The sequence below is a fragment of the Triturus cristatus genome, unplaced genomic scaffold, assembly GCF_964204655.1.
Source record: "Triturus cristatus unplaced genomic scaffold, aTriCri1.1 SCAFFOLD_638, whole genome shotgun sequence".
In the NCBI taxonomy this organism is placed as follows: Eukaryota; Metazoa; Chordata; class Amphibia; order Caudata; family Salamandridae; genus Triturus; species Triturus cristatus.
In genome coordinates this window covers 13,095-36,857 of record NW_028188162.1, presented here as the reverse complement: position 1 = coordinate 36,857, position 23,763 = coordinate 13,095, and the positions used below count along the sequence as shown (strand labels likewise).

The following is a 23,763-nucleotide window of genomic DNA, read 5'->3' as shown; positions in this document are numbered from 1 at the left end:
ATCAATACAAATGAGATTTTCATTCTTAGTGTTAAAACTTAGAACCATTAATGTATGTTCTATGTGGTTTAGCAATAAATAACAGTTCATCATCTATATTAAATTAATTCATCTACTCATTCTATCAGCTTCTGCTCAAAGGAAATATAGATTTAAACAAGATACAGAAGAAAATGCATTTATTTCAACATTAAAGCAGCGTTAAGTGTTTGCTTGGAGAGTGGTAGAAAGTATGTTCTTGGCATTTTTAACTTCATGTTCTAACAGAATCAGATAATAGGCTTACTATTTTTATAGCATACTAGTGAAGAAATAACAGATGATGAAGTGCTACTGATTGTTAACCAGAGATAGATGGAAATCTTATATTCAGCTGTTTACATTCATGGTGTCTTTAAGCATTATCAAAAAATCAAAACTAGACTTTCCTAAATTACTTGTAATAAATGGGAGATTAATTACTTAGTGTTAGAACTTTGAACCATTAATGGGTGTTCAAGGCACTTTAACATTAATATATAATTCCACATCTATATCAAATTGATTCAACTAATGATTCTAGCAGCTCTTGCTCCAAAGAGATATACAGATAACAAAGAGACAGAAGAAAAAGCATCTTTTATTTAACACAGAAACTTGGCCTGTACAGGGATCGAACCTGTGACCTTGGCGTTATTAGCACCACGCTCTAACCAACTGAGCTAACAGGCCGCTGTTTGTGCTGGGCTGGGGGACAAGCATATGAAGAATTGCGAATGTCAGTGAACCCCAGATAGTTTGAAAGCTTATTTTCAGCTGTTTACCCATAAGGTATATTTATATATTATCGACATGAAGAAACAAATATCACAAAAAAATCAATACAAATGAGATTTTCAATCTTAGTGTTAAAACTTAGAACCATTAATGTATTTTCCATGTGGTTTAGCAATAAATAACAGTTCATCATCTATATTAAATTAATTCATCTACTCATTCTATCAGCTCCTGCTCAAAGGAAATATAGAGATAAACATCAGACAGAAGAAAATGCTTGTAATAAATGAGAGATTTAGTTACTTAGTGTTAGAACTTTCAACCATTAATGGATGTTCAAGGCACTTTAACATTAATATATAATTCCACATCTATATCAAATTGATTCAACTACTAGCAGCTCTTGCTCCAAAGAGATATACAGTTAACAAAGAGACACAAGAAAAAGCATCTTTTTTTTAACACAGAAACTTGGCCTGTACAGGGATCGAACCTGTGACCTTGGCGTTATTAGCACCACGCTCTAACCAACTGAGCTAACAGGCTGCCGTTCGTTCTGTGCTGGGGGACAAGCATATGCAGAACTGCTAATGTCAGTGAACCCCAGATAGTTTGAAAGCTTATTTTCAGCTGTTTACCCATAAAGTATATTTATATATTATCGACATGAAGAAACAAATATCACAAAAAAATCAATACAAATGAGATTTTCATTCTTAGTGTTAAAACTTAGAACCATTAATGTATGTTCTATGTGGTTTAGCAATAAATAACAGTTCATCATCTATATTAAATTAATTCATCTACTCATTCTATCAGCTCCTGCTCAAAGGAAATATAGAGATAAACATCAGACAGAAGAAAATGCTTGTAATAAATGAGAGATTTAGTTACTTAGTGTTAGAACTTACAACCATTAATGGATGTTCAAGGCACTTTAACATTAATATATAATTCCACATCTATATCAAATTGATTCAACTAATGATTCTAGCAGCTCTTGCTCCAAAGAGATATACAGATAACAAAGAGACAGAAGAAAAAGCATCTTTTATTTAACACAGAAACTTGGCCTGTACAGGGATCGAACCTGTGACCTTGGCGTTATTAGCACCACGCTCTAACCAACTGTGCTAACAGGCCGTTGTTCGTGCTGGGCTGGGGGACAAGCATATGAAGAATTGCTAATGTCAGTGAACCGCAGATAGTTTGAAAGCTTATTTTCAGCTGTTTACCCATAAGGTATATTTATATATTATCGACATGAAGAAACAAATATCACAAAAAAATCAATACAAATGAGATTTTCATTCTTAGTGTTAAAACTTAGAACCATTAATGTATGTTCTATGTGGTTTAGCAATAAATAACAGTTCATCATCTATATTAAATTAATTCATCTACTCATTCTATCAGCTCCTGCTCAAAGGAAATATAGAGCTAAACATCAGACAGAAGAAAATGCTTGTAATAAATGAGAGATTTAGTTACTTAGTGTTAGAACTTACAACCATTAATGGATGTTCAAGGCACTTTAACATTAATATATAATTCCACATCTATATCAAATTGATTCAACTAATGATTCTAGCAGCTCTTGCTCCAAAGAGATATACAGTTAACAAAGAGACACAAGAAAAAGCATCTATTTTTTAACACAGAAACTTGGCCTGTACAGGGATCGAACCTGTGACCTTGGCGTTATTAGCACCACGCTCTAACCAACTGAGCTAACAGGCCGCTGTTTGTGCTGGGCTGGGGGACAAGCATATGAAGAATTGCTAATGTCAGTGAACCCCAGATAGTTTGAAAGCTTATTTTCAGCTGTTTACCCATAAGGTATATTTATATATTATCGACATGAAGAAACAAATATCACAAAAAAATCAATACAAATGAGATTTTCATTCTTAGTGTTAAAACTTAGAACCATTAATGTATGTTCTATGTGGTTTAGCAATAAATAACAGTTCATCATCTATATTAAATTAATTCATCTACTCATTCTATCAGCTCCTGCTCAAAGGAAATATAGAGATAAACATCAGACAGAAGAAAATGCTTGTAATAAATGAGAGATTTAGTTACTTAGTGTTAGAACTTACAACCATTAATGGATGTTCAAGGCACTTTAACATTAATATATAATTCCACATCTATATCAAATTGATTCAACTACTAGCAGCTCTTGCTCCAAAGAGATATACAGTTAACAAAGAGACACAAGAAAAAGCATCTTTTTTTTAACACAGAAACTTGGCCTGTACAGGGATGGAACCTGTGACCTTGGCGTTATTAGCACCACGCTCTAACCAACTGAGCTAACAGGCCGCCGTTCGTGCTGGGCTGGGGGACAAGCATATGCAGAACTGCTAATGTCAGTGAACCCCAGATAGATTGAAAGCTTATTTTCAGCTGTTTACCCATAAGGTATATTTATATATTATCGACATGAAGAAACAAATATCACAAAAAAATCAATACAAATGAGATTTTCATTCTTAGTGTTAAAACTTAGAACCATTAATGTATGTTCTATGTGGTTTAGCAATAAATAACAGTTCATCATCTATATTAAATTAATTCATCTACTCATTCTATCAGCTCCTGCTCAAAGGAAATATAGAGATAAACATCAGACAGAAGAAAATGCTTGTAATAAATGAGAGATTTAGTTACTTAGTGTTAGAACTTACAACCATTAATGGATGTTCAAGGCACTTTAACATTAATATATAATTCCACATCTATATCAAATTGATTCAACTAATGATTCTAGCAGCTCTTGCTCCAAAGAGATATACAGATAACAAAGAGACAGAAGAAAAAGCATCTTTTATTTAACACAGAAACTTGGCCTGTACAGGGATCGAACCTGTGACCTTGGCGTTATTAGCACCACGCTCTAACCAACTGAGCTAACAGGCCGCCGCTCGTGCTGGGCTGGGGGACAAGCATATGAAGAATTGCTAATGTCAGTGAACCCCAGATAGTTTGAAAGCTTATTTTCAGCTGTTTACCCATAAGGTATATTTATATATTATCGACATGAAGAAACAAATATCACAAAAAAATCAATACAAATGAGATTTTCAATCTTAGTGTTAAAACTTAGAACCATTAATGTATTTTCCATGTGGTTTAGCAATAAATAACAGTTCATAATCTATATTAAATTAATTCATCTACTCATTCTATCAGCTTCTGCTCAAAGGAAATATAGATTTAAACAAGATACAGAAGAAAATGCATCTATTTCAACATTAAAGCAGCGTTAAGTGTTTGCTTGGAGAGTGGTAGAAAGTATGTTCTTGGCATTTTTAACTTCATGTTCTAACAGAATCAGATAATAGGCTTACTATATTTATAGCATACTACTGAAGAAATAACAGATGATGAAGTGCTACTGATTGTTAACCCGAGATAGATGGAAATCTTATATTCAGCTGTTTACATTCATGGTGTCTTTAAGCATTATCAAAAAATCAAAACTAGACTTTCCTAAATTACTTGTAATAAATGGGAGATTAATTACTTAGTGTTAGAACTTTGAACCATTAATGGATGTTCAAGGCACTTTAACATTAATATATAATTCCACATCTATATCAAATTGATTCAACTAATGATTCTAGCAGCTCTTGCTCCAAAGAGATATACAGATAACAAAGAGACAGAAGAAAAAGCATCTTTTATTTAACACAGAAACTTGGCATGTACAGGGATCGAACCAGTGACCTTGGCGTTATTAGCACCACGCTCTAACCAACTGTGCTAACAGGCCGCCGTTCGTGCTGGGCTGGGGGACAAGCATATGAAGAATTGCTAATGTCAGTGAACCCCAGATAGTTTGAAAGCTTATTTTCAGCTGTTTACCCATAAGGTATATTTATATATTATCGACATGAAGAAACAAATATCACAAAAAAATCAATACAAATGAGATTTTCATTCTTAGTGTTAAAACTTAGAACCATTAATGTATGTTCTATGTGGTTTAGCAATAAATAACAGTTCATCATCTATATTAAATTAATTCATCTACTCATTCTATCAGCTCCTGCTCAAAGGAAATATAGAGCTAAACATCAGAAAGAAGAAAATGCTTGTAATAAATGAGAGATTTAGTTACTTAGTGTTAGAACTTACAACCATTAATGGATGTTCAAGGCACTTTAACATTAATATATAATTCCACATCTATATCAAATTGATTCAACTAATGATTCTAGCAGCTCTTGCTCCAAAGAGATATACAGTTAACAAAGAGACACAAGAAAAAGCATCTTTTTTTTAACACAGAAACTTGGCCTGTACAGGGATCGAACCTGTGAGCTTGGCGTTATTAGCACCACGCTCTAACCAACTGAGCTAACAGGCCGCTGTTTGTGCTGGGCTGGGGGACAAGCATATGAAGAATTGCTAATGTCAGTGAACCCCAGATAGTTTGAAAGCTTATTTTCAGCTGTTTACCCATAAGGTATATTTATATATTATCGACATGAAGAAACAAATATCACAAAAAAATCAATACAAATGAGATTTTCATTCTTAGTGTTAAAACTTAGAACCATTAATGTATGTTCTATGTGGTTTAGCAATAAATAACAGTTCATCATCTATATTAAATTAATTCATCTACTCATTCTATCAGCTCCTGCTCAAAGGAAATATAGAGATAAACATCAGACAGAAGAAAATGCTTGTAATAAATGAGAGATTTAGTTACTTAGTGTTAGAACTTACAACCATTAATGGATGTTCAAGGCACTTTAACATTAATATATAATTCCACATCTATATCAAATTGATTCAACTAATGATTCTAGCAGCTCTTGCTCCAAAGAGATATACAGTTAACAAAGAGACACAAGAAAAAGCATCTTTTATTTAACACAGAAACTTGGCCTGTACAGGGATCGAACCTGTGACCTTGGCGTTATTAGCACCACGCTCTAACCAACTGAGCTAACAGGCCGCTGTTCGTGCTGGGCTGGGGGACAAGCATATGAAGAACTGCTAATGTCAGTGAACCCCAGATAGTTTGAAAGCTTATTTTCAGCTGTTTACCCATAAGGTATATTTATATATTATCGACATGAAGAAACAAATATCACAAAAAAATCAATACAAATGAGATTTTCATTCTTAGTGTTAAAACTTAGAACCATTAATGTATTTTCCATGTGGTTTAGTAATAAATAACAGTTCATCATCTATATTAAATTAATTCATCTACTCATTCTATCAGCTTCTGCTCAAAGGAAATATAGATTTAAACAAGATACAGAAGAAAATGCATTTATTTCAACATTAAAGCAGCGTTAAGTGTTTGCTTGGAGAGTGGTAGAAAGTATGTTCTTGGCATTTTTAACTTCATGTTCTAACAGAATCAGATAATAGGCTTACTATTTTTATAGCATACTAGTGAAGAAATAACAGATGATGAAGTGCTACTGATTGTTAACCAGAGATAGATGGAAATCTTATATTCAGCTGTTTACATTCATGGTGTCTTTAAGCATTATCAAAAAATCAAAACTAGACTTTCCTAAATTACTTGTAATAAATGGGAGATTAATTACTTAGTGTTAGAACTTTGAACCATTAATGGGTGTTCAAGGCACTTTAACATTAATATATAATTCCACATCTATATCAAATTGATTCAACTAATGATTCTAGCAGCTCTTGCTCCAAAGAGATATACAGATAACAAAGAGACAGAAGAAAAAGCATCTTTTATTTAACACAGAAACTTGGCCTGTACAGGGATCGAACCTGTGACCTTGGCGTTATTAGCACCACGCTCTAACCAACTGAGCTAACAGGCCGCTGTTTGTGCTGGGCTGGGGGACAAGCATATGAAGAATTGCGAATGTCAGTGAACCCCAGATAGTTTGAAAGCTTATTTTCAGCTGTTTACCCATAAGGTATATTTATATATTATCGACATGAAGAAACAAATATCACAAAAAAATCAATACAAATGAGATTTTCAATCTTAGTGTTAAAACTTAGAACCATTAATGTATTTTCCATGTGGTTTAGCAATAAATAACAGTTCATCATCTATATTAAATTAATTCATCTACTCATTCTATCAGCTCCTGCTCAAAGGAAATATAGAGATAAACATCAGACAGAAGAAAATGCTTGTAATAAATGAGAGATTTAGTTACTTAGTGTTAGAACTTTCAACCATTAATGGATGTTCAAGGCACTTTAACATTAATATATAATTCCACATCTATATCAAATTGATTCAACTACTAGCAGCTCTTGCTCCAAAGAGATATACAGTTAACAAAGAGACACAAGAAAAAGCATCTTTTTTTTAACACAGAAACTTGGCCTGTACAGGGATCGAACCTGTGACCTTGGCGTTATTAGCACCACGCTCTAACCAACTGAGCTAACAGGCTGCCGTTCGTTCTGTGCTGGGGGACAAGCATATGCAGAACTGCTAATGTCAGTGAACCCCAGATAGTTTGAAAGCTTATTTTCAGCTGTTTACCCATAAAGTATATTTATATATTATCGACATGAAGAAACAAATATCACAAAAAAATCAATACAAATGAGATTTTCATTCTTAGTGTTAAAACTTAGAACCATTAATGTATGTTCTATGTGGTTTAGCAATAAATAACAGTTCATCATCTATATTAAATTAATTCATCTACTCATTCTATCAGCTCCTGCTCAAAGGAAATATAGAGATAAACATCAGACAGAAGAAAATGCTTGTAATAAATGAGAGATTTAGTTACTTAGTGTTAGAACTTACAACCATTAATGGATGTTCAAGGCACTTTAACATTAATATATAATTCCACATCTATATCAAATTGATTCAACTAATGATTCTAGCAGCTCTTGCTCCAAAGAGATATACAGATAACAAAGAGACAGAAGAAAAAGCATCTTTTATTTAACACAGAAACTTGGCCTGTACAGGGATCGAACCTGTGACCTTGGCGTTATTAGCACCACGCTCTAACCAACTGTGCTAACAGGCCGTTGTTCGTGCTGGGCTGGGGGACAAGCATATGAAGAATTGCTAATGTCAGTGAACCGCAGATAGTTTGAAAGCTTATTTTCAGCTGTTTACCCATAAGGTATATTTATATATTATCGACATGAAGAAACAAATATCACAAAAAAATCAATACAAATGAGATTTTCATTCTTAGTGTTAAAACTTAGAACCATTAATGTATGTTCTATGTGGTTTAGCAATAAATAACAGTTCATCATCTATATTAAATTAATTCATCTACTCATTCTATCAGCTCCTGCTCAAAGGAAATATAGAGCTAAACATCAGACAGAAGAAAATGCTTGTAATAAATGAGAGATTTAGTTACTTAGTGTTAGAACTTACAACCATTAATGGATGTTCAAGGCACTTTAACATTAATATATAATTCCACATCTATATCAAATTGATTCAACTAATGATTCTAGCAGCTCTTGCTCCAAAGAGATATACAGTTAACAAAGAGACACAAGAAAAAGCATCTATTTTTTAACACAGAAACTTGGCCTGTACAGGGATCGAACCTGTGACCTTGGCGTTATTAGCACCACGCTCTAACCAACTGAGCTAACAGGCCGCTGTTTGTGCTGGGCTGGGGGACAAGCATATGAAGAATTGCTAATGTCAGTGAACCCCAGATAGTTTGAAAGCTTATTTTCAGCTGTTTACCCATAAGGTATATTTATATATTATCGACATGAAGAAACAAATATCACAAAAAAATCAATACAAATGAGATTTTCATTCTTAGTGTTAAAACTTAGAACCATTAATGTATGTTCTATGTGGTTTAGCAATAAATAACAGTTCATCATCTATATTAAATTAATTCATCTACTCATTCTATCAGCTCCTGCTCAAAGGAAATATAGAGATAAACATCAGACAGAAGAAAATGCTTGTAATAAATGAGAGATTTAGTTACTTAGTGTTAGAACTTACAACCATTAATGGATGTTCAAGGCACTTTAACATTAATATATAATTCCACATCTATATCAAATTGATTCAACTACTAGCAGCTCTTGCTCCAAAGAGATATACAGTTAACAAAGAGACACAAGAAAAAGCATCTTTTTTTTAACACAGAAACTTGGCCTGTACAGGGATGGAACCTGTGACCTTGGTGTTATTAGCACCACGCTCTAACCAACTGAGCTAACAGGCCGCCGTTCGTGCTGGGCTGGGGGACAAGCATATGCAGAACTGCTAATGTCAGTGAACCCCAGATAGATTGAAAGCTTATTTTCAGCTGTTTACCCATAAGGTATATTTATATATTATCGACATGAAGAAACAAATATCACAAAAAAATCAATACAAATGAGATTTTCATTCTTAGTGTTAAAACTTAGAACCATTAATGTATGTTCTATGTGGTTTAGCAATAAATAACAGTTCATCATCTATATTAAATTAATTCATCTACTCATTCTATCAGCTCCTGCTCAAAGGAAATATAGAGCTAAACATCAGAAAGAAGAAAATGCTTGTAATAAATGAGAGATTTAGTTACTTAGTGTTAGAACTTACAACCATTAATGGATGTTCAAGGCACTTTAACATTAATATATAATTCCACATCTATATCAAATTGATTCAACTAATGATTCTAGCAGCTCTTGCTCCAAAGAGATATACAGTTAACAAAGAGACACAAGAAAAAGCATCTTTTTTTTAACACAGAAACTTGGCCTGTACAGGGATCGAACCTGTGAGCTTGGCGTTATTAGCACCACGCTCTAACCAACTGAGCTAACAGGCCGCTGTTTGTGCTGGGCTGGGGGACAAGCATATGAAGAATTGCTAATGTCAGTGAACCCCAGATAGTTTGAAAGCTTATTTTCAGCTGTTTACCCATAAGGTATATTTATATATTATCGACATGAAGAAACAAATATCACAAAAAAATCAATACAAATGAGATTTTCATTCTTAGTGTTAAAACTTAGAACCATTAATGTATTTTCCATGTGGTTTAGCAATAAATAACAGTTCATCATCTATATTAAATTAATTCATCTACTCATTCTATCAGCTTCTGCTCAAAGGAAATATAGATTTAAACAAGATACAGAAGAAAATGCATTTATTTCAACATTAAAGCAGCGTTAAGTGTTTGCTTGGAGAGTGGTAGAAAGTATGTTCTTGGCATTTTTAACTTCATGTTCTAACAGAATCAGATAATAGGCTTACTATATTTATAGCATACTACTGAAGAAATAACAGATGATGAAGTGCTACTGATTGTTAACCCGAGATAGATGGAAATCTTATATTCAGCTGTTTACATTCATGGTGTCTTTAAGCATTATCAAAAAATCAAAACTAGACTTTCCTAAATTACTTGTAATAAATGGGAGATTAATTACTTAGTGTTAGAACTTTGAACCATTAATGGATGTTCAAGGCACTTTAACATTGATATATAATTCCACATCTATATCAAATTGATTCAACTAATCATTCTAGCAGCTCTTGCTCCAAAGAGATATACAGTTAACAAAGAGACACAAGAAAAAGCATCTTTTTTTTAACACAGAAACTTGGCCTGTACAGGGATCGAACCTGTGACCTTGGCGTTATTAGCACCACGCTCTAACCAACTGAGCTAACAGGCCGCTGTTTGTGCTGGGCTGGGGGACAAGCATATGAAGAATTGCCAATGTCAGTGAACCCCAGATAGTTTGAAAGCTTATTTTCAGCTGTTTACCCATAAGGTATATTTATATATTATCGACATGAAGAAACAAATATCACAAAAAAATCAATACAAATGAGATTTTCATTCTTAGTGTTAAAACTTAGAACCATTAATGTATGTTCTATGTGGTTTAGCAATAAATAACAGTTCATCATCTATATTAAATTAATTCATCTACTCATTCTATCAGCTCCTGCTCAAAGGAAATATAGAGATAAACATCAGACAGAAGAAAATGCTTGTAATAAATGAGAGATTTAGTTACTTAGTGTTAGAACTTACAACCATTAATGGATGTTCAAGGCACTTTAACATTAATATATAATTCCACATCTATATCAAATTGATTCAACTAATGATTCTAGCAGCTCTTGCTCCAAAGAGATATACAGTTATCAAAGAGACACAAGAAAAAGCATCTTTTTTTTAACCCAGAAACTTGGCCTGTACAGGGATCGAACCTGTGACCTTGGCGTTATTAGCACCACGCTCTAACCAACTGAGCTAACAGGCCGCTGTTCGTGCTGGGCTGGGGGACAAGCATATGAAGAATTGCCAATGTCAGTGAACCCCAGATAGTTTGAAAGCTTATTTTCAGCTGTTTACCCATAAGGTATATGTATATATTATCGACATGAAGAAACAAATATCACAAAAAAATCAATACAAATGAGATTTTCATTCTTAGTGTTAAAACTTAGAACCATTAATGTATGTTCTATGTGGTTTAGCAATAAATAACAGTTCATCATCTATATTAAATTAATTCATCTACTCATTCTATCAGCTCCTGCTCAAAGGAAATATAGAGATAAACATCAGACAGAAGAAAATGCTTGTAATAAATGAGAGATTTAGTTACTTAGTGTTAGAACTTACAACCATTAATGGATGTTCAAGGCACTTTAACATTAATATATAATTCCACATCTATATCAAATTGATTCAACTACTAGCAGCTCTTGCTCCAAAGAGATATACAGTTAACAAAGAGACACAAGAAAAAGCATCTTTTTTTTAACACAGAAACTTGGCCTGTACAGGGATGGAACCTGTGACCTTGGCGTTATTAGCACCACGCTCTAACCAACTGAGCTAACAGGCCGCCGTTCGTGCTGGGCTGGGGGACAAGCATATGCAGAACTGCTAATGTCAGTGAACCCCAGATAGATTGAAAGCTTATTTTCAGCTGTTTACCCATAAGGTATATTTATATATTATCGACATGAAGAAACAAATATCACAAAAAAATCAATACAAATGAGATTTTCATTCTTAGTGTTAAAACTTAGAACCATTAATGTATGTTCTATGTGGTTTAGCAATAAATAACAGTTCATCATCTATATTAAATTAATTCATCTACTCATTCTATCAGCTCCTGCTCAAAGGAAATATAGAGATAAACATCAGACAGAAGAAAATGCTTGTAATAAATGAGAGATTTAGTTACTTAGTGTTAGAACTTACAACCATTAATGGATGTTCAAGGCAGTTTAACATTAATATATAATTCCACATCTATATCAAATTGATTCAACTAATGATTCTAGCAGCTCTTGCTCCAAAGAGATATACAGATAACAAAGAGACAGAAGAAAAAGCATCTTTTATTTAACACAGAAACTTGGCCTGTACAGGGATCGAACCTGTGACCTTGGCGTTATTAGCACCACGCTCTAACCAACTGAGCTAACAGGCCGCCGCTCGTGCTGGGCTGGGGGACAAGCATATGAAGAATTGCTAATGTCAGTGAACCCCAGATAGTTTGAAAGCTTATTTTCAGCTGTTTACCCATAAGGTATATTTATATATTATCGACATGAAGAAACAAATATCACAAAAAAATCAATACAAATGAGATTTTCAATCTTAGTGTTAAAACTTAGAACCATTAATGTATTTTCCATGTGGTTTAGCAATAAATAACAGTTCATAATCTATATTAAATTAATTCATCTACTCATTCTATCAGCTTCTGCTCAAAGGAAATATAGATTTAAACAAGATACAGAAGAAAATGCATCTATTTCAACATTAAAGCAGCGTTAAGTGTTTGCTTGGAGAGTGGTAGAAAGTATGTTCTTGGCATTTTTAACTTCATGTTCTAACAGAATCAGATAATAGGCTTACTATATTTATAGCATACTACTGAAGAAATAACAGATGATGAAGTGCTACTGATTGTTAACCCGAGATAGATGGAAATCTTATATTCAGCTGTTTACATTCATGGTGTCTTTAAGCATTATCAAAAAATCAAAACTAGACTTTCCTAAATTACTTGTAATAAATGGGAGATTAATTACTTAGTGTTAGAACTTTGAACCATTAATGGATGTTCAAGGCACTTTAACATTAATATATAATTCCACATCTATATCAAATTGATTCAACTAATGATTCTAGCAGCTCTTGCTCCAAAGAGATATACAGATAACAAAGAGACAGAAGAAAAAGCATCTTTTATTTAACACAGAAACTTGGCATGTACAGGGATCGAACCAGTGACCTTGGCGTTATTAGCACCACGCTCTAACCAACTGTGCTAACAGGCCGCCGTTCGTGCTGGGCTGGGGGACAAGCATATGAAGAATTGCTAATGTCAGTGAACCCCAGATAGTTTGAAAGCTTATTTTCAGCTGTTTACCCATAAGGTATATTTATATATTATCGACATGAAGAAACAAATATCACAAAAAAATCAATACAAATGAGATTTTCATTCTTAGTGTTAAAACTTAGAACCATTAATGTATGTTCTATGTGGTTTAGCAATAAATAACAGTTCATCATCTATATTAAATTAATTCATCTACTCATTCTATCAGCTCCTGCTCAAAGGAAATATAGAGCTAAACATCAGAAAGAAGAAAATGCTTGTAATAAATGAGAGATTTAGTTACTTAGTTTTAGAACTTACAACCATTAATGGATGTTCAAGGCACTTTAACATTAATATATAATTCCACATCTATATCAAATTGATTCAACTAATGATTCTAGCAGCTCTTGCTCCAAAGAGATATACAGTTAACAAAGAGACACAAGAAAAAGCATCTTTTTTTTAACACAGAAACTTGGCCTGTACAGGGATCGAACCTGTGAGCTTGGTGTTATTAGCACCACGCTCTAACCAACTGAGCTAACAGGCCGCTGTTTGTGCTGGGCTGGGGGACAAGCATATGAAGAATTGCTAATGTCAGTGAACCCCAGATAGTTTGAAAGCTTATTTTCAGCTGTTTACCCATAAGGTATATTTATATATTATCGACATGAAGAAACAAATATCACAAAAAAATCAATACAAATGAGATTTTCATTCTTAGTGTTAAAACTTAGAACCATTAATGTATGTTCTATGTGGTTTAGCAATAAATAACAGTTCATCATCTATATTAAATTAATTCATCTACTCATTCTATCAGCTCCTGCTCAAAGGAAATATAGAGATAAACATCAGACAGAAGAAAATGCTTGTAATAAATGAGAGATTTAGTTACTTAGTGTTAGAACTTACAACCATTAATGGATGTTCAAGGCACTTTAACATTAATATATAATTCCACATCTATATCAAATTGATTCAACTAATGATTCTAGCAGCTCTTGCTCCAAAGAGATATACAGTTAACAAAGAGACACAAGAAAAAGCATCTTTTATTTAACACAGAAACTTGGCCTGTACAGGGATCGAACCTGTGACCTTGGCGTTATTAGCACCACGCTCTAACCAACTGAGCTAACAGGCCGCTGTTCGTGCTGGGCTGGGGGACAAGCATATGAAGAACTGCTAATGTCAGTGAACCCCAGATAGTTTGAAAGCTTATTTTCAGCTGTTTACCCATAAGGTATATTTATATATTATCGACATGAAGAAACAAATATCACAAAAAAATCAATACAAATGAGATTTTCATTCTTAGTGTTAAAACTTAGAACCATTAATGTATTTTCCATGTGGTTTAGTAATAAATAACAGTTCATCATCTATATTAAATTAATTCATCTACTCATTCTATCAGCTTCTGCTCAAAGGAAATATAGATTTAAACAAGATACAGAAGAAAATGCATTTATTTCAACATTAAAGCAGCGTTAAGTGTTTGCTTGGAGAGTGGTAGAAAGTATGTTCTTGGCATTTTTAACTTCATGTTCTAACAGAATCAGATAATAGGCTTACTATTTTTATAGCATACTAGTGAAGAAATAACAGATGATGAAGTGCTACTGATTGTTAACCAGAGATAGATGGAAATCTTATATTCAGCTGTTTACATTCATGGTGTCTTTAAGCATTATCAAAAAATCAAAACTAGACTTTCCTAAATTACTTGTAATAAATGGGAGATTAATTACTTAGTGTTAGAACTTTGAACCATTAATGGGTGTTCAAGGCACTTTAACATTAATATATAATTCCACATCTATATCAAATTGATTCAACTAATGATTCTAGCAGCTCTTGCTCCAAAGAGATATACAGATAACAAAGAGACAGAAGAAAAAGCATCTTTTATTTAACACAGAAACTTGGCCTGTACAGGGATCGAACCTGTGACCTTGGCGTTATTAGCACCACGCTCTAACCAACTGAGCTAACAGGCCGCTGTTTGTGCTGGGCTGGGGGACAAGCATATGAAGAATTGCGAATGTCAGTGAACCCCAGATAGTTTGAAAGCTTATTTTCAGCTGTTTACCCATAAGGTATATTTATATATTATCGACATGAAGAAACAAATATCACAAAAAAATCAATACAAATGAGATTTTCAATCTTAGTGTTAAAACTTAGAACCATTAATGTATTTTCCATGTGGTTTAGCAATAAATAACAGTTCATCATCTATATTAAATTAATTCATCTACTCATTCTATCAGCTCCTGCTCAAAGGAAATATAGAGATAAACATCAGACAGAAGAAAATGCTTGTAATAAATGAGAGATTTAGTTACTTAGTGTTAGAACTTTCAACCATTAATGGATGTTCAAGGCACTTTAACATTAATATATAATTCCACATCTATATCAAATTGATTCAACTACTAGCAGCTCTTGCTCCAAAGAGATATACAGTTAACAAAGAGACACAAGAAAAAGCATCTTTTTTTTAACACAGAAACTTGGCCTGTACAGGGATCGAACCTGTGACCTTGGCGTTATTAGCACCACGCTCTAACCAACTGAGCTAACAGGCTGCCGTTCGTTCTGTGCTGGGGGACAAGCATATGCAGAACTGCTAATGTCAGTGAACCCCAGATAGTTTGAAAGCTTATTTTCAGCTGTTTACCCATAAAGTATATTTATATATTATCGACATGAAGAAACAAATATCACAAAAAAATCAATACAAATGAGATTTTCATTCTTAGTGTTAAAACTTAGAACCATTAATGTATTTTCCATGTGGTTTAGCAATAAATAACAGTTCATCATCTATATTAAATTAATTCATCTACTCATTCTATCAGCTTCTGCTCAAAGGAAATATAGATTTAAACAAGATACAGAAGAAAATGCATTTATTTCAACATTAAAGCAGCGTTAAGTGTTTGCTTGGAGAGTGGTAGAAAGTATGTTCTTGGCATTTTTAACTTCATGTTCTAACAGAATCAGATAATAGGCTTACTATATTTATAGCATACTACTGAAGAAATAACAGATGATGAAGTGCTACTGATTGTTAATCCGAGATAGATGGAAATCTTATATTCAGCTGTTTACATTCATGGTGTCTTTAAGCATTATCAAAAAATCAAAACTAGACTTTCCTAAATTACTTGTAATAAATGGGAGATTAATTACTTAGTGTTAGAACTTTGAACCATTAATGGATGTTCAAGGCACTTTAACATTAATATATAATTCCACATCTATATCAAATTGATTCAACTAATCATTCTAGCAGCTCTTGCTCCAAAGAGATATACAGATAACAAAGAGACACAAGAAAAAGCATCTTTTATTGAACACAGAAACTTGGCCTGTACAGGGATCGAACCTGTGACCTTGGCGTTATTAGCACCACGCTCTAACCAACTGAGCTAACAGGCCGCCGTTTGTGCTGGGCTGGGGGACAAGCATATGAAGAATTGCTAATGTCAGTGAACCCCAGATAGTTTGAAAGCTTATTTTCAGCTGTTTACCCATAAGGTATATTTATATATTATCGACATGAAGAAACAAATATCACAAAAAAATCAATACAAATGAGATTTTCATTCTTAGTGTTAAAACTTAGAACCATTAATGTATGTTCTATGTGGTTTAGCAATAAATAACAGTTCATCATCTATATTAAATTAATTCATCTACTCATTCTATCAGCTCCTGCTCAAAGGAAATATAGAGATAAACATCAGACAGAAGAAAATGCTTGTAATAAATGAGAGATTTAGTTACTTAGTGTTAGAACTTACAACCATTAATGGATGTTCAAGGCACTTTAACATTAATATATAATTCCACATCTATATCAAATTGATTCAACTAATGATTCTAGCAGCTCTTGCTCCAAAGAGATATACAGTTAACAAAGAGACACAAGAAAAAGCATCTTTTATTTAACACAGAAACTTGGCCTGTACAGGGATCGAACCTGTGACCTTGGCGTTATTAGCACCACGCTCTAACCAACTGAGCTAACAGGCCGCTGTTCGTGCTGGGCTGGGGGACAAGCATATGAAGAACTGCTAATGTCAGTGAACCCCAGATAGTTTGAAAGCTTATTTTCAGCTGTTTACCCATAAGGTATATTTATATATTATCGACATGAAGAAACAAATATCACAAAAAAATCAATACAAATGAGATTTTCATTCTTAGTGTTAAAACTTAGAACCATTAATGTATTTTCCATGTGGTTTAGTAATAAATAACAGTTCATCATCTATATTAAATTAATTCATCTACTCATTCTATCAGCTTCTGCTCAAAGGAAATATAGATTTAAACAAGATACAGAAGAAAATGCATTTATTTCAACATTAAAGCAGCGTTAAGTGTTTGCTTGGAGAGTGGTAGAAAGTATGTTCTTGGCATTTTTAACTTCATGTTCTAACAGAATCAGATAATAGGCTTACTATTTTTATAGCATACTAGTGAAGAAATAACAGATGATGAAGTGCTACTGATTGTTAACCAGAGATAGATGGAAATCTTATATTCAGCTGTTTACATTCATGGTGTCTTTAAGCATTATCAAAAAATCAAAACTAGACTTTCCTAAATTACTTGTAATAAATGGGAGATTAATTACTTAGTGTTAGAACTTTGAACCATTAATGGGTGTTCAAGGCACTTTAACATTAATATATAATTCCACATCTATATCAAATTGATTCAACTAATGATTCTAGCAGCTCTTGCTCCAAAGAGATATACAGATAACAAAGAGACAGAAGAAAAAGCATCTTTTATTTAACACAGAAACTTGGCCTGTACAGGGATCGAACCTGTGACCTTGGCGTTATTAGCACCACGCTCTAACCAACTGAGCTAACAGGCCGCTGTTTGTGCTGGGCTGGGGGACAAGCATATGAAGAATTGCGAATGTCAGTGAACCCCAGATAGTTTGAAAGCTTATTTTCAGCTGTTTACCCATAAGGTATATTTATATATTATCGACATGAAGAAACAAATATCACAAAAAAATCAATACAAATGAGATTTTCAATCTTAGTGTTAAAACTTAGAACCATTAATGTATTTTCCATGTGGTTTAGCAATAAATAACAGTTCATCATCTATATTAAATTAATTCATCTACTCATTCTATCAGCTCCTGCTCAAAGGAAATATAGAGATAAACATCAGACAGAAGAAAATGCTTGTAATAAATGAGAGATTTAGTTACTTAGTGTTAGAACTTTCAACCATTAATGGATGTTCAAGGCACTTTAACATTAATATATAATTCCACATCTATATCAAATTGATTCAACTACTAGCAGCTCTTGCTCCAAAGAGATATACAGTTAACAAAGAGACACAAGAAAAAGCATCTTTTTTTTAACACAGAAACTTGGCCTGTACAGGGATCGAACCTGTGACCTTGGCGTTATTAGCACCACGCTCTAACCAACTGAGCTAACAGGCTGCCGTTCGTTCTGTGCTGGGGGACAAGCATATGCAGAACTGCTAATGTCAGTGAACCCCAGATAGTTTGAAAGCTTATTTTCAGCTGTTTACCCATAAAGTATATTTATATATTATCGACATGAAGAAACAAATATCACAAAAAAATCAATACAAATGAGATTTTCATTCTTAGTGTTAAAACTTAGAACCATTAATGTATGTTCTATGTGGTTTAGCAATAAATAACAGTTCATCATCTATATTAAATTAATTCATCTACTCATTCTATCAGCTCCTGCTCAAAGGAAATATAGAGATAAACATCAGACAGAAGAAAATGCTTGTAATAAATGAGAGATTTAGTTACTTAGTGTTAGAACTTACAACCATTAATGGATGTTCAAGGCACTTTAACATTAATATATAATTCCACATCTATATCAAATTGATTCAACTAATGATTCTAGCAGCTCTTGCTCCAAAGAGATATACAGATAACAAAGAGACAGAAGAAAAAGCATCTTTTATTTAACACAGAAACTTGGCCTGTACAGGGATCGAACCTGTGACCTTGGCGTTATTAGCACCACGCTCTAACCAACTGTGCTAACAGGCCGTTGTTCGTGCTGGGCTGGGGGACAAGCATATGAAGAATTGCTAATGTCAGTGAACCGCAGATAGTTTGAAAGCTTATTTTCAGCTGTTTACCCATAAGGTATATTTATATATTATCGACATGAAGAAACAAATATCACAAAAAAATCAATACAAATGAGATTTTCATTCTTAGTGTTAAAACTTAGAACCATTAATGTATGTTCTATGTGGTTTAGCAATAAATAACAGTTCATCATCTATATTAAATTAATTCATCTACTCATTCTATCAGCTTCTGCTCAAAGGAAATATAGATTTAAACAAGATACAGAAGAAAATGCATTTATTTCAACATTAAAGCAGCGTTAAGTGTTTGCTTGGAGAGTGGTAGAAAGTATGTTCTTGGCATTTTTAACTTCATGTTCTAACAGAATCAGATAATAGGCTTACTATTTTTATAGCATACTAGTGAAGAAATAACAGATGATGAAGTGCTACTGATTGTTAACCAGAGATAGATGGAAATCTTATATTCAGCTGTTTACATTCATGGTGTCTTTAAGCATTATCAAAAAATCAAAACTAGACTTTCCTAAATTACTTGTAATAAATGGGAGATTAATTACTTAGTGTTAGAACTTTGAACCATTAATGGGTGTTCAAGGCACTTTAACATTAATATATAATTCCACATCTATATCAAATTGATTCAACTAATGATTCTAGCAGCTCTTGCTCCAAAGAGATATACAGATAACAAAGAGACAGAAGAAAAAGCATCTTTTATTTAACACAGAAACTTGGCCTGTACAGGGATCGAACCTGTGACCTTGGCGTTATTAGCACCACGCTCTAACCAACTGAGCTAACAGGCCGCTGTTTGTGCTGGGCTGGGGGACAAGCATATGAAGAATTGCGAATGTCAGTGAACCCCAGATAGTTTGAAAGCTTATTTTCAGCTGTTTACCCATAAGGTATATTTATATATTATCGACATGAAGAAACAAATATCACAAAAAAATCAATACAAATGAGATTTTCAATCTTAGTGTTAAAACTTAGAACCATTAATGTATTTTCCATGTGGTTTAGCAATAAATAACAGTTCATCATCTATATTAAATTAATTCATCTACTCATTCTATCAGCTCCTGCTCAAAGGAAATATAGAGATAAACATCAGACAGAAGAAAATGCTTGTAATAAATGAGAGATTTAGTTACTTAGTGTTAGAACTTTCAACCATTAATGGATGTTCAAGGCACTTTAACATTAATATATAATTCCACATCTATATCAAATTGATTCAACTACTAGCAGCTCTTGCTCCAAAGAGATATACAGTTAACAAAGAGACACAAGAAAAAGCATCTTTTTTTTAACACAGAAACTTGGCCTGTACAGGGATCGAACCTGTGACCTTGGCGTTATTAGCACCACGCTCTAACCAACTGAGCTAACAGGCTGCCGTTCGTTCTGTGCTGGGGGACAAGCATATGCAGAACTGCTAATGTCAGTGAACCCCAGATAGTTTGAAAGCTTATTTTCAGCTGTTTACCCATAAAGTATATTTATATATTATCGACATGAAGAAACAAATATCACAAAAAAATCAATACAAATGAGATTTTCATTCTTAGTGTTAAAACTTAGAACCATTAATGTATGTTCTATGTGGTTTAGCAATAAATAACAGTTCATCATCTATATTAAATTAATTCATCTACTCATTCTATCAGCTCCTGCTCAAAGGAAATATAGAGATAAACATCAGACAGAAGAAAATGCTTGTAATAAATGAGAGATTTAGTTACTTAGTGTTAGAACTTACAACCATTAATGGATGTTCAAGGCACTTTAACATTAATATATAATTCCACATCTATATCAAATTGATTCAACTAATGATTCTAGCAGCTCTTGCTCCAAAGAGATATACAGATAACAAAGAGACAGAAGAAAAAGCATCTTTTATTTAACACAGAAACTTGGCCTGTACAGGGATCGAACCTGTGACCTTGGCGTTATTAGCACCACGCTCTAACCAACTGTGCTAACAGGCCGTTGTTCGTGCTGGGCTGGGGGACAAGCATATGAAGAATTGCTAATGTCAGTGAACCGCAGATAGTTTGAAAGCTTATTTTCAGCTGTTTACCCATAAGGTATATTTATATATTATCGACATGAAGAAACAAATATCACAAAAAAATCAATACAAATGAGATTTTCATTCTTAGTGTTAAAACTTAGAACCATTAATGTATGTTCTATGTGGTTTAGCAATAAATAACAGTTCATCATCTATATTAAATTAATTCATCTACTCATTCTATCAGCTCCTGCTCAAAGGAAATATAGAGCTAAACATCAGACAGAAGAAAATGCTTGTAATAAATGAGAGATTTAGTTACTTAGTGTTAGAACTTACAACCATTAATGGATGTTCAAGGCACTTTAACATTAATATATAATTCCACATCTATATCAAATTGATTCAACTAATGATTCTAGCAGCTCTTGCTCCAAAGAGATATACAGTTAACAAAGAGACACAAGAAAAAGCATCTATTTTTTAACACAGAAACTTGGCCTGTACAGGGATCGAACCTGTGACCTTGGCGTTATTAGCACCACGCTCTAACCAACTGAGCTAACAGGCCGCTGTTTGTGCTGGGCTGGGGGACAAGCATATGAAGAATTGCTAATGTCAGTGAACCCCAGATAGTTTGAAAGCTTATTTTCAGCTGTTTACCCATAAGGTATATTTATATATTATCGACATGAAGAAACAAATATCACAAAAAAATCAATACAAATGAGATTTTCATTCTTAGTGTTAAAACTTAGAACCATTAATGTATGTTCTATGTGGTTTAGCAATAAATAACAGTTCATCATCTATATTAAATTAATTCATCTACTCATTCTATCAGCTCCTGCTCAAAGGAAATATAGAGATAAACATCAGACAGAAGAAAATGCTTGTAATAAATGAGAGATTTAGTTACTTAGTGTTAGAACTTACAACCATTAATGGATGTTCAAGGCACTTTAACATTAATATATAATTCCACATCTATATCAAATTGATTCAACTACTAGCAGCTCTTGCTCCAAAGAGATATACAGTTAACAAAGAGACACAAGAAAAAGCATCTTTTTTTTAACACAGAAACTTGGCCTGTACAGGGATGGAACCTGTGACCTTGGCGTTATTAGCACCACGCTCTAACCAACTGAGCTAACAGGCCGCCGTTCGTGCTGGGCTGGGGGACAAGCATATGCAGAACTGCTAATGTCAGTGAACCCCAGATAGATTGAAAGCTTATTTTCAGCTGTTTACCCATAAGGTATATTTATATATTATCGACATGAAGAAACAAATATCACAAAAAAATCAATACAAATGAGATTTTCATTCTTAGTGTTAAAACTTAGAACCATTAATGTATGTTCTATGTGGTTTAGCAATAAATAACAGTTCATCATCTATATTAAATTAATTCATCTACTCATTCTATCAGCTCCTGCTCAAAGGAAATATAGAGATAAACATCAGACAGAAGAAAATGCTTGTAATAAATGAGAGATTTAGTTACTTAGTGTTAGAACTTACAACCATTAATGGATGTTCAAGGCACTTTAACATTAATATATAATTCCACATCTATATCAAATTGATTCAACTAATGATTCTAGCAGCTCTTGCTCCAAAGAGATATACAGATAACAAAGAGACAGAAGAAAAAGCATCTTTTATTTAACACAGAAACTTGGCCTGTACAGGGATCGAACCTGTGACCTTGGCGTTATTAGCACCACGCTCTAACCAACTGAGCTAACAGGCCGCCGCTCGTGCTGGGCTGGGGGACAAGCATATGAAGAATTGCTAATGTCAGTGAACCCCAGATAGTTTGAAAGCTTATTTTCAGCTGTTTACCCATAAGGTATATTTATATATTATCGACATGAAGAAACAAATATCACAAAAAAATCAATACAAATGAGATTTTCAATCTTAGTGTTAAAACTTAGAACCATTAATGTATTTTCCATGTGGTTTAGCAATAAATAACAGTTCATAATCTATATTAAATTAATTCATCTACTCATTCTATCAGCTTCTGCTCAAAGGAAATATAGATTTAAACAAGATACAGAAGAAAATGCATCTATTTCAACATTAAAGCAGCGTTAAGTGTTTGCTTGGAGAGTGGTAGAAAGTATGTTCTTGGCATTTTTAACTTCATGTTCTAACAGAATCAGATAATAGGCTTACTATATTTATAGCATACTACTGAAGAAATAACAGATGATGAAGTGCTACTGATTGTTAACCCGAGATAGATGGAAATCTTATATTCAGCTGTTTACATTCATGGTGTCTTTAAGCATTATCAAAAAATCAAAACTAGACTTTCCTAAATTACTTGTAATAAATGGGAGATTAATTACTTAGTGTTAGAACTTTGAACCATTAATGGATGTTCAAGGCACTTTAACATTAATATATAATTCCACATCTATATCAAATTGATTCAACTAATGATTCTAGCAGCTCTTGCTCCAAAGAGATATACAGAT

At 33.3% G+C, this 23,763-nt stretch overlaps 17 non-coding genes across 17 annotated transcripts; all 17 read right to left on the bottom strand.

Moving 5' to 3' along the window:
- Positions 1–637: 637 nt before the first annotated feature.
- On the bottom strand, positions 638–711 carry TRNAI-AAU (transfer RNA isoleucine (anticodon AAU)). The gene has a single exon. It is a non-coding gene; the product is annotated as a tRNA-Ile (tRNA).
- Positions 712–2,422: 1,711 nt separating this feature from the next.
- Positions 2,423–2,496, bottom strand: TRNAI-AAU (transfer RNA isoleucine (anticodon AAU)). The gene has a single exon. It is a non-coding gene; the product is annotated as a tRNA-Ile (tRNA).
- A 1,114-nt stretch (positions 2,497–3,610) lies between these two features.
- TRNAI-AAU (transfer RNA isoleucine (anticodon AAU)) lies at positions 3,611–3,684 on the bottom strand. Its single transcript has one exon. It is a non-coding gene; the product is annotated as a tRNA-Ile (tRNA).
- Positions 3,685–5,660: 1,976 nt separating this feature from the next.
- TRNAI-AAU (transfer RNA isoleucine (anticodon AAU)) lies at positions 5,661–5,734 on the bottom strand. Its single transcript has one exon. It is a non-coding gene; the product is annotated as a tRNA-Ile (tRNA).
- A 782-nt stretch (positions 5,735–6,516) lies between these two features.
- TRNAI-AAU (transfer RNA isoleucine (anticodon AAU)) lies at positions 6,517–6,590 on the bottom strand. The gene has a single exon. It is a non-coding gene; the product is annotated as a tRNA-Ile (tRNA).
- Positions 6,591–8,301: 1,711 nt separating this feature from the next.
- On the bottom strand, positions 8,302–8,375 carry TRNAI-AAU (transfer RNA isoleucine (anticodon AAU)). Its single transcript has one exon. It is a non-coding gene; the product is annotated as a tRNA-Ile (tRNA).
- A 1,970-nt stretch (positions 8,376–10,345) lies between these two features.
- Positions 10,346–10,419, bottom strand: TRNAI-AAU (transfer RNA isoleucine (anticodon AAU)). The gene has a single exon. It is a non-coding gene; the product is annotated as a tRNA-Ile (tRNA).
- Positions 10,420–10,942: 523 nt separating this feature from the next.
- TRNAI-AAU (transfer RNA isoleucine (anticodon AAU)) lies at positions 10,943–11,016 on the bottom strand. Its single transcript has one exon. It is a non-coding gene; the product is annotated as a tRNA-Ile (tRNA).
- A 1,114-nt stretch (positions 11,017–12,130) lies between these two features.
- On the bottom strand, positions 12,131–12,204 carry TRNAI-AAU (transfer RNA isoleucine (anticodon AAU)). Its single transcript has one exon. It is a non-coding gene; the product is annotated as a tRNA-Ile (tRNA).
- A 1,976-nt stretch (positions 12,205–14,180) lies between these two features.
- TRNAI-AAU (transfer RNA isoleucine (anticodon AAU)) lies at positions 14,181–14,254 on the bottom strand. The gene has a single exon. It is a non-coding gene; the product is annotated as a tRNA-Ile (tRNA).
- Positions 14,255–15,036: 782 nt separating this feature from the next.
- Positions 15,037–15,110, bottom strand: TRNAI-AAU (transfer RNA isoleucine (anticodon AAU)). The gene has a single exon. It is a non-coding gene; the product is annotated as a tRNA-Ile (tRNA).
- A 1,373-nt stretch (positions 15,111–16,483) lies between these two features.
- On the bottom strand, positions 16,484–16,557 carry TRNAI-AAU (transfer RNA isoleucine (anticodon AAU)). Its single transcript has one exon. It is a non-coding gene; the product is annotated as a tRNA-Ile (tRNA).
- Positions 16,558–17,080: 523 nt separating this feature from the next.
- TRNAI-AAU (transfer RNA isoleucine (anticodon AAU)) lies at positions 17,081–17,154 on the bottom strand. The gene has a single exon. It is a non-coding gene; the product is annotated as a tRNA-Ile (tRNA).
- A 782-nt stretch (positions 17,155–17,936) lies between these two features.
- TRNAI-AAU (transfer RNA isoleucine (anticodon AAU)) lies at positions 17,937–18,010 on the bottom strand. The gene has a single exon. It is a non-coding gene; the product is annotated as a tRNA-Ile (tRNA).
- A 1,970-nt stretch (positions 18,011–19,980) lies between these two features.
- On the bottom strand, positions 19,981–20,054 carry TRNAI-AAU (transfer RNA isoleucine (anticodon AAU)). Its single transcript has one exon. It is a non-coding gene; the product is annotated as a tRNA-Ile (tRNA).
- Positions 20,055–21,765: 1,711 nt separating this feature from the next.
- On the bottom strand, positions 21,766–21,839 carry TRNAI-AAU (transfer RNA isoleucine (anticodon AAU)). Its single transcript has one exon. It is a non-coding gene; the product is annotated as a tRNA-Ile (tRNA).
- A 1,114-nt stretch (positions 21,840–22,953) lies between these two features.
- TRNAI-AAU (transfer RNA isoleucine (anticodon AAU)) lies at positions 22,954–23,027 on the bottom strand. The gene has a single exon. It is a non-coding gene; the product is annotated as a tRNA-Ile (tRNA).
- Between the last annotated feature and the right edge of the window lie 736 nt (positions 23,028–23,763).